General features: G+C 43.2%; 1 pseudogene; it reads left to right on the forward strand.

Moving 5' to 3' along the window:
- Nucleotides 1-7,653: 7,653 nt before the first annotated feature.
- Nucleotides 7,654-8,250, forward strand: LOC110297006 (large ribosomal subunit protein eL31-like; annotated as a pseudogene).
- Nucleotides 8,251-11,295: the final 3,045 nt, after the last annotated feature.

Below are 11,295 nucleotides of genomic sequence, written 5' to 3' on the forward strand. Positions count from 1 at the left end.
TGTCTCTATTCCCTTTGAGGTGAGTGCTGCGTTTTGCAGCCATAGCAGCCTTATCAGGAGTTCATGGGCTGATGGAAACTCAGTGATACCAGGAAAGGAAAAACAAATGCTCCTCCTTAGTTCACAAGCTTGCTACCCATGCGAGGGGACTGGTAACTCCAAGGCTACCTGTTTCCAATGGTGGAACAATATGCAGAAGATGTTACTTTATGGATTAGCATCCTGAGATGGGGCAGGGCAGGAAGATACAACTGGGAGGAGAGAAGAGATGGTGGAGCGGGACACCACTGAATTTGTTTCCAGAAACAGAAAAAGGATACTGTTCAAAAAAAGACCTGTACTTTAATTCCTACATCATAAGCCAACAAGGCTCTGAAACCTGAAATTTCAAGTTAAACTTTCAACTCTGTATAACAGCAACATAGTGGGGATGGATAGATGACTCAGTTGTTAACAGCATGTATTTACAGAGGATCCGAGTTCAGTCCCAGCACCCGCACTGGATGGCTCACAACTAGCTGTACCTCCAGCTTCATGGGATCCAATGCTCCTGGCCTCCGAAGATACCTGTGCTTTTGTGTTCTCCGTCCCTCCCTCCCTCCCTCTCTCCCTCCCTCCCTCCCTCCTCCCCTCCCTCTCCCCCTCCTCCATCTCTCACATAGCCATGCTTAAAAGTAACAAAAGTAAATCTTAAAAAAAAAAATCCAACAACATGCAGCATAGTATGTTTGGGGCTGGGCCAGACTGCCTTGAGGAGTCAGGTGACATCATCCACTAGCTAGCTATTCTCTGAACTCAGGGATCAGTCAGGGTCCAAGCAGAAGAGAGACTTCAATAAAGAGATTAATAGAAAAATTAACCATAATAGGACTGGGGCTATACCTCGGTGGTAGAGTGCTTGCTTATGAGGCTCTGGGTCCATCCTTCAGCACTGCAAATAAATAGAAAGTACTTAAATAAAAATAAATGAATAGATACATTGTGATTGGAGTGACAAGGAATTTGTATGTAAGAAGCAAAGAGAGTTCTAAAGAGTGTAGGAGTGACAGATATCCCTGGGCAGTCATGGCCAATAAGATGGAAGAGTTGCTGAGTTCTGTGTTCTTGGGACTTGCTAGAAATCTGAGCCTTAGACTGTCAGGGTATGCTTCTCAGGGGAGGTTTCACTGACGTTATTTCACTATAAACTGTCACCGTGGGATGCCAAGGGAAGCTGCTGAGCTCTGGATGCAATGGGAGCCTGGATGGGAGAAGGAGGAACCTACTGAGAAAAGAAATAGTCTGAAACCAAGAAGCAGTGTGTTGACTCTCTAGTGCCCCTGCCGACAATACCTTAGTACTACAGGGAGGAGGAACCATTCAAAGGTCTCTGGCCAGTTATCACAGAGTATGCAAAGAAGGGGCAAATTTGGAGCTGAGAAATAATGGATCAATAAATGGCAAATCATGAAATTAGAATGTCCAGAACACACACGCACACGCACACACACATGGACATGGACACAGACACACGGACACAGACATGGACACGGACACAGATATCCCTTGCTTTAGTTACTTTTCTGTTACTGTCACATGTCCAAAAGCAACCTAGGAAAAGGATTTCTTCTGGCTTATGATTCGGGAGGGAGAGTCCATTGTGATGGGAGAAGGCAACAACCAAGGAAAGCCCTGGGACAAGAGCAGGAAACTGAATGATCACATTCTTAGCCTCACAGTAAGGAAGAGGGAGAGACGGAGGGATGGAGGGAGGAAGGAAGGGAGAGGGGGGAGGGGAGAACAGGATGTGGGGTAAAACTATAAATCCCCAAAGCCCACCTCCAATGATGTACTTCCTCCAGCAAGGCTGCACCTCCAAAAGTTTCGTAACCTTCTCGAACAGTCCCACCAACTGGGGACCAGGTGTTAAAGTACATGCGCCTGTCAGGGCCATTTCTCATTCAAAACACAACAGCCACAACAGCTTGGGACGCACATTACCTGTAAAAATGAACTCAAACTCATTGCTTTAGTATAGTTTTGGCAGGCAGAGACTTGCCTGGTGGGTACTCGGATTTGCATGCATTAGAGACTTCCTAGAAATTCATAGTATTTGGCCTAGGATTTCCACTGTTAGGAAGCTAAGATAATGGATGTGAACCAGTTAATTGTTCATTGCCTTTATTTGTAAGTCAGGGGGAGAAATTTAAAAGTCTGACACCAGAGGGCTAGTTAAATAAATTATAGTATGTTTACAAGATGGATCCAATGTGCGTGTACTCAGATTTTCACTAGCCAGGTCAGCTTTCCAGCATCCTGGCTTTTGTTTTGTTTTGTTTTGTTTTTTAAACAGGATTCAGTTATGATAAATATATGTATGTCACGTAACAATGTAATGTGACATTCTTATTAAATAATATGATGTGTATTCATCTGAATTTATTCCAACAGTATTCTATAAAATTAAAAAGAATTGAATTTTCATAGAAGATTCTTTGTAAGTCACCATGTGACCAAGGTCTTCCTCTCTCTGGGAGACTGATGGAAGGCCAGAAACTTAGGGCAGATATTTAAGGAAATAGTGGGAGAGAAATAATAATGGAGAGGTTTTTTATATTGTTAACCAATGTATGACCCTTAGTGCGCACACACACACGCACACACACACAAAACACACACACACACAACACACACACAACACACACACACACACAACACACACACACACACACACACAAGGATGTGAAAATCCTTCCAAGCCTACAAAACAGGAAACAGAGAAGAAGCAAAAACTTAAGTGCAAACATCCAGATATAGTACTGTTGGTAGAGTGCTTGCCTTGCATGCATGAAGCCCCAGGTTTGATTCCTAGCACTGTATAACCCAGATGTGGTAGTGTTTGCCTGTAATCATAGCATTCAGGAGATGGAGGAAGGAAAACAAAAAGTTCAAGGTCCTGGTCAACTATATAGCAAGTTTGAGGCCAGCCTGGGCTACAAGAGACCCCATGTCACTAAAAGTAAGTAAGTAAGTAAGTAAATAAATAAATAAATAAATAAATAAATAAATAAATAAATAAAATAATCACACTTGGTCTGGGTACCTTCGGACAGCATAGAAAAATGTAGTGATTTGGGAACCTGGGAACTGGATGCCTTTGTGCTTTTCCTCAAGAACTCTGGTACCGGGCTGGAGAGATGGCTCAGCAGTTAACAGCACTGACTGCTCTTCCAGAGGTCCTGAGTTCAATTCCCAGCAACCACATGGTGGCTCACAACTATCTATAATGGGATCTGCCCTCTTCTGGTGTGTCTGAAGACAGTGACAGTGTACTCATCATATATATCAAATAAATAAATAAATAAATAAATAAATAAATAAATAAATAAATAAATAAATAAAATCCTTAAAAAAATAAAGAACTCTGGTACCTAGAAGGAGTCTCATGTCCATATACCTTGCAGTGGCAGCAGCTGAGTGTGATACCAGAGACACAGAGGTCTGAGTGAGATGGATGAAGGAACCTGCCTCTCCTTAAACACCAGGCAGGTGTTGCATCCTTAAAACATTGCTACAATTGACAGTCTCTTACAGAGCTGCAACAGTCTGCCTGTGACTTAGTAACTTTTTTATTCCTGTAATAAAACACCCTGAGAAAGGCAACTTATAAAAGGAAGTGTTTAATTGGGCTTATGACTCCAGATGGTTACACATCATTAAGGCAGAGCAAAGGCATGGCGTCAGGCACAGCAGAGAGCTCACATCTGGAAGCAGGATACAGGGAGCACACTGTGAATGGCACACGTCCTTTGAAACCTCAAAGTCTGCTCCCACCACCCCCATGTCATACCTCTTCCAACAAAGTCACGCCTCCTAATCCTTCCCAAACAGTTCTACCAACTGAGGACCAAGTGTTTAAACACACCAGCCTACGGGGTACATTCTCACACAAACCACCAATGCATGTTTTTATTGGATATATAGAAGAGTGTAACTTTTCCCTTTCTTCTTCCTCTCTCTTTAATAAGCACTTTGTTTGGGCTTCTTTCCCTATCAGGTACCTCACTGCCTATTACCCTGTGGCTGATCTCCACGTTGTCTTAACTCAGACAGCATGGCCCTTTTCCTTACCTTCTCTATTCTCCTCCCCTGGGTAGCTGCTAAAGTAATAGCTTGCGTGCCCTGTGTGGTTCTTCTTTGAAACTCTAATGCAAGCAATTTTCCCAAGATTTAAAAACTGGTCAAAATCTCTATTCACATTAATGATAAATCTTTAGGCTTGTGTGTAAAATGAAGGTTTCCCACAAAGATGGTAGAGGCATGGCAACCTGACTCTGGAAGCTGCCAGAATCTGGCTTGCTGCTCCACAGGTCTTGGACAACAGGACTACCTGTCATACAACCCGTAAACCACCTTTATAACAGTTTGTTCTTTATGTTTAGAGAAAACTATACAATGATCACAGCAGCTTGCTCTGGTCCTGAGGGTGTAACCATGGTCATGACTATTTCAAACGACTGCCCTGATTTGTAGCTAATCCAGCTTTGATGGCTCTGCAGCCATTTCTGCCCAGTCCAGAGGGAGACCATGCCTCTGGAGGATTGCAGAGACTGGGACAAAGCGGGAAAATCACCTTGGTGTAAGCATAGATCTTCATGTGCCTGGAGGTTTTCTCTGGCTGATGTGAATACCATTTTCCTGAAGATGTAGGCAGGCTCTTAGTTGGCTTTCTATTGCTGTCATAAATACCATAACCAAAAGCAACTTGGGGAGAAAAAGGACTTGTTTCAGTTTGTATTTCTAGTCCATTGTGAGACAGAACTTAGGGCAGGACCTCAAGGCAGGAACTGAAGCAGATGTCATGGAGAAATGCTGCTTGTGGCTTACCTCTCATGGCTTTCTCAATCTGCTTTCTTATGCAACTCAGGTCAACGAGCACAGGGTAGTGCCGCTCTCAGTGACCTGGGGCCTCCCACATCAGACTTGCCTCAACTGAAGCTCTTAGTTGAGAAAAAATTGCCAGATGCTGCTGGCTTGTGTCAAGTTGACGAAAAGATAACTGGACAGCAAGGGAGCTGGGAAATGCCCCACCATGCTGCTTCCCCCTAATGGTACAGCCTCAGGTCAAATGAGAGCTTCTCCCGAGTGGTCTTTTTCTGGCTGACTTGGTCAGCTGGCTGGTTAAGCAGAGCCTGTGGAGCTGAGAGGTGGGCAGGGGCCGGGGATACCTGAAAGAGTCGCAGCTTGATGGCTGGAGAAAGTGGGGTTTCTGAGAGCAGCTGCAGCACAGGAGCAAGGAAGCCCTGGGAACCACTTGAGCAGGACAGGGGTAGAGCGGATGCAATTAGAACTGTCACAGAGAACAATGTAGAGAGGCAGCAGTTATAGCAGCCACATGGCCATGACCTCAACATCAGTCCAGGTGAAAAGCAGCAACAGGTGTCTTCATGGCTCAGGAGACGCCAAAGGCATTGCAGCAGCTGCTCTGAGGACTCAGGAGTCCTAGCTTCTTAGGTACTCAAGAGCAGTGCCAATTGTAGAGCTAAGAGTCCCACTGTCAGGAAGACTGTATGATAGCTGTACTGTTGCAAAGTACCACCTACGGCTGCCCGGGCATGTGTGCTGTTGTTATTGTTATTGCTGCTGCAAAACGTTGATGGATACAGAGACTGCCAAAGACCAGAGGGCCTTCTTGCTCACCGTGATTTCTGTTGATAGGTGTGGGTGGAGATATGAGACAGGGTCTCATGTATAACAGACTGTGTCTTGAAGCTGCTACGTAGCTGGAATTGTTCATGAATTCCAGATTTCCCTGCTTGCACTTCCTAAGTGCTAGCATCACAGGCATGTGCTACCACATCTGTTTTAACCACAATTTATACACTATAGAGGAAAAATAATATTGTTATATTCAACTTGCATAAAACTTGCTAAGAGTCCTTGCATGCCTGATACTTTCATACTAATGTACTTTCATTGTCTGTGTCTAGTTACTAGATTAATGCTGACCACATAGTCCGAATTTCAATGGATTTCTCCTGCTTCTGCCTTCTGGAAGCCATAATAGACAACTGATGTAATTTTTTCCCCATAAACATTTGGTATAATTCACTAGCTTGCTTTCCTGTTGCTGTGATAAATACCATGACCAAAATCACCTTGGGGGAGCAAGGGGTTTATTTCGACTTACAGGCTCATTGAGGAATGCCTGGACAAGCGTTTCTAGACAGGAACCTGGGGGCAGGAATGGAAGTAGAGATGGAGGACCACTGCTGCCTGCCTTGCTCACTAGCTCACGCTCAGCTACCTTTCCTAAACAGTGTAGTAGTCAATCAACCCCCACCTCTACCCCAGCTCTAGGGCTCAGTCAGAGCTCCAGCAACCACCCAGCCCATCACCCCTTTCCTCTCTGCCTTTACCCACTACCATTTTGTGACCCCCCAGTCCTCAGGCTATCCCCAACACTGTCCTCTGTTCATTCTCACTGGCTTCCCGCAGCCCTCACAAGCAAACCAGTCATGAGGTTACCAAACATTCATTTTTTATCTTCTTTCTTTCTTTCTTTCTTTCTTTCTTTCTTTCTTTCTTTCTTTCTTTCTTTCTTTCTCTCTCTCTCTCTTTCTCTCTCTCTCTCTTTCTTTCTTTCTTTCTTTCTTTCTTTCTTTCTTTCTTTCTTTCTCCCTTCCTTCCTTTCTCCCTTCCTTCCTTCCTTCCTTCCTTCCTTCCTTCCTTCCTTCCTTCCTTTCTTTCTTTCTTTCTTTCTTTCTTTCTTTCTTTCTTTCTTTCTTTTTCTTTCTTTTTTTGCATTCTACTTCTAAGCAGAGGGATCACCTACCTTCCTACAGCTGATTGGTCTCACCAGAGACCCTGGAAGATGGTCTTGCCTACTTCCTTCGCTGAGTATCTTTCTTGATTCTAGATACCATGGAGAACGTTCCAAGATTGATTGTTTTTGTAGTGACCAGCTTGCCTCAGAAGCAGCCAATAGGCCACCAGGAGGCAGCATGGTACAAGGGGGCTGGGACTGGGTTTGACTTTGGATTCTGCATCTAAATAACAGATAATCTTCGTCTTCGTCTCTCCAACGCCCTCTTCTGTGGAATTTGGATAATAGTATCTACCTGGTGGGACTGTAACACAAAGCATAGCCTCCAGATTAAAGGAGAGGAAGCTATGGCAGCTTCTCTTACATTGTGTAGTCTGTGTCCCCCTAAGGACTTGATTTGGGACAATTTGGCCTTTGAAAAGTTTCTATGTTCTTAGAAGGAAGTATTTAATTATTGTGTGGACATAATTGGTCAGGCACCTATTCACACTCTTCCAGCCCACTAAAGGAAGGATGCCAAAATAGGTCTGCTTGTGGGTATGTGATATATGTCTATACACAGCTGTATGGCCAAATAGAAGATTTCAAGGTAATTAATCAGTTAGATTTGATTCAGACAATTATTTTCTATTAGTTTTTAACTCATTCACAGGTCTTAATTAAACCCCCCACTTTACCAGTGCTTACAGGGATTTACCCATCAAAGCTCTTCAATACAGGCGAGGCTCAGACAGAAATGTACTGAAGTGGAGGGAGAAAGAGACCTAGCTTCAAGTTCAACTGGATGTGGGATTTATATTCTACTAGAATAGTTTCTAAATTATCTCTTAAAAGATTGTCTACTTCCTTTCCAACTTGGGTCCGGCAGAATGGCTCCCGCAAAGAAGGGTGAGGAGAAGAAGAAGGGCCGTTCTGCCATCAACGAGGTGGTGACCCGAGAATACACCATCAGTGTTCACAAGTGCACCCATGGAGTGGGCTTCAAGAAGCGTGCTCCTCGGGCACTCAAAGAAATTCGAGGGCTGATGAGATGGCTCAGCAGGTAAGAGCACTGACTGTTCTTTCGAAGGTCCTGAGTTCAAATCCCAGCAACCACATGGTAACTCACAACCACCCGTAATGAGATCTGACGTCCTCTTCTGGTGCGTCTGAAGTCAGCTACAGTGTATAATAATAAATAAATCTTTAAAAAAAGAAAAGAAAAGAAATTCGGAAGTTTGCCATGAAGGAAATGGAGACACCAGATGTGTGCATTGACACCAGGCTCAATAAAGCCATCTGGGCCAAGGGAATAAGGAATGTTCTATAGCGCATCCGAGTACACTTGTCCAGTCCAGAAAACATAATGACGATGAGGATTCCCCAAACAAGTTTACACGCTGGTAACTTACGTGCATGATACCACATTCAAAAATCTACAGACGGTCAATGTGGATGAGAACTAACCTGCTCATTGTCAAATAAAGTTGCAGAACTACAACAACAACAGCAAAAAAGATTGTCCAGTACAGAATGGTCATACCTGAAAACCCAGCAGCTTGTGTGTGTGTGTGTGTGTGTGTGTGTGTGTATACACATACATGGGAGTGTATGTAACAATAGTAATCAAAGTAATAGAGGCCATCAGCTTGAGAGAGGGGAGACATGGGAGGGGCTTAAGGGAGATAAGGAGGGGAAGTGATTTGTTTCTATTTTAATTTTTTTTTTTTTACTTTTCTTTAAAATATTTTATTACATTTCAAATGTTTTCCCCTTTCCAGGTCTCCCCTCCAGAAAGCACCATCTCATTCCCCCCTTCCCCTGCCTCTATAAGGGTGCTCCTCCCCCCCACCTACCCACTCCCATCTTCCCTCCCTGGCATTTCCCTACACTGGAGCATAAACATCCTGAGGCCCAAGGACTGCTCCTCCCACTTGTGTCCAACAAGGCCATTCTCTGCCACACATGAGGCCAGCACCATGGGTCCCTCCATGTGTATTCTTTGGTTGATGGGCAGTCCCTGGGAGCTCTGGGGGGTATGGCCAGTTGACACTGTTGCTCCCTCCATGGGGTTGCAAACCCCATCAACTCCTTCAGTCCCTTCTCCAATTCCTCCATCGGGGACCCCTGAGCTCAGTCAATTGCCTCTGTATTTTTCAGGCTCTCAGGAGACAGCCATCAGCAAGTACTTCCCTGCATCCACAATCGCATTCCGGTTTGGTGTCTGTATATGGGATGGATCCCCAGGTGGGGCAGTCTCTGGATGGCCTTTCCTTCAGTCTCTGTTCCATACTTTGTCACTATATTTCCTCCTGAGAGTATTTTGTTCACTCGTCTAAGAAGCACTGAAGCATCAACATTTTGGTCTTCCTTCTTCTTGGGCTTCATATGGTCTGTGAACTGAATCTTGGGTATTTCAAACTTTTGGGCTAATATCCACTTATCAATGAGTAAATACCACGTGTGTTCTTTTGTGACTGAGTTACCTCATTCAGGATGATATTTTCAAGTTCTATCCATTTGCCTGTGAATTTCATGAAGTCATTGTTTTTAATAGCTGAGTAGTACTCCATTGTGTAAATGTACCACATTTTCTGTTTCTATTCCTCTGTTGAGGGACATCTGGGTTCTTTCCAGCTTCTGGCTATTATAAATATGGCTGCTATGAACATAGTAGAGAATGTGTTCTTGTCACATGTTGAAGCATCTTCTGGGTATATGCCCAGCAGTGGTATTGCTGGATCCTCCGGTAGTACTATGTCCAATTTTCTGAGGAACCGCCAGACTGATTTCCAGAATGGTTGTACCAGCTTGCAATCCCACCAACAATGGAGGAGTGTTCCTATTTCTCCTCATCCTCGCCAGCATCTGCTGCCACCTGAATTTTTGATCTTAGCCATTCTGACTGGTGTGAGGTGGAATCTCAGGGTTGTTTTGATTTGCATTTTCCTGATAACTAAAGATGTTGAACATTTCTTTAGATGCTTTTTGGCCATTCAATATTCCTCAGTTGAGAATTCTCTGTTTAGCTCTGCTCCCCATTTTTTAAAATAGGGTTATGGTTCTCTGGAGTCTAACTTCTTGAGTTCTTTGTATATATTTGATATTAGCCCTCTACTGGATGTAGAATTGGTAAAGATCTTTTCCCAATTTGTTGGTTGCTGCTTTGTCCTATTGACAGTGGCCTTTGCCTTACAGAAGCTTTGCAATTTTTTAGGTCCTATTTGTCAATTTTTGATCTTAGAGCATAAGCCATTGATGTTCTGTTCAGAAACTTTTCCCCTGTGCCCACATTTGAGACTTTTCCCCACTTTCTCTTCTATTAGATTCGGTGTATCTGGTTTTATGTGGAGGTCCTTGATCCACTTGGACTTGAGAATTGTACAAGGATATAAGAATGGATCAATTTGCATTCTTCTACATGTTGACGGCCAGTTGAATCAGCACCATTTGTTGAAAATGCTGTCTTTTTTCCACTGGATGGTTTTAACACCTTTGTCAAAGATCAAGTGACCAAAGGTGTGTGGGTTCATTTCTGGGTCTTCAATTCTGTTCCATTGACCTGCCTGCCTGTCTCTGTACCAATACCATGCAGTTTTTATCACTATTGCTCTGTAATACAGCTTGAGGTCAGGGATGGTGATTCCCCCAGAAGTTCTTTTATTGTTGAGAATAGTTTTCACTATCCTTTTTTTTAAAAAATTAATTCCAAATGAATTAATCCTGCCAATTCACGAGCGTGGGAGATCTTTCCATCTTCTGAGGTCTTTTTTCAATTTCTTTCTTCAGAGACTTGAAGTTCTTGTCATACAGATCTTTCACTTGTTTGGTTAGAATCACACCAAGATATTTTATATTGCTTGTGACTATTGTGAAGGGTGTCATTTCCCTTATTTCTTTTTCAGCCCATTTATCCTTCCAGTATAGGAAGGCTACTGATTTGTTTGAGTTAATTTTCTATCCAGCCACTTTGCTGAAGGTGTTTATCAGCTGTAGGAGTTCTCTGGTGGAATTTTTAGGATCACTTATATATACTATCATATCATCGGCAAATAGTGATATCTTGACTTCTTCCTTTCCAATTTGTATCCCTTTGACCTCCTTTTGGTGTCTAATTGCTCTAGCTAGAATGTCAAGTACTATATTGAATAGATAGGGAGAGCATGGGCAGCCTTGTCTAGTCCCTGATTATAGTGGGATTGCTTCAAGTTTCTCTTCATTCAGTTTGATGTTGGCTACTGATATGCTGTATATTGCTTCTACTATGTTATACCTATGGGCCATGAATCTTTCCAAGACTTTTAACATGAAGGGATGTTGAATTTTGTCAATGCTTTTCCAGCATCTAATAAAATGATCATGTGGGGTTTTTTTCCCCTTTAAGTTTGTTTATGTAGTGGATTACATTGATGAACTTCCATATATTGAACCATTCCTGCATCCCTGGGATGAAACTTACTTGATCATGGTGAATGATCATTTTGATGTGATTTTGGATTCAGTTTGCAAGA

This window comes from Mus caroli, unplaced genomic scaffold, assembly GCF_978045245.1.
Source record: "Mus caroli unplaced genomic scaffold, Mus_caroli_1 scaffold_7, whole genome shotgun sequence".
Lineage (NCBI taxonomy): Eukaryota > Metazoa > Chordata > Mammalia > Rodentia > Muridae > Mus > Mus caroli.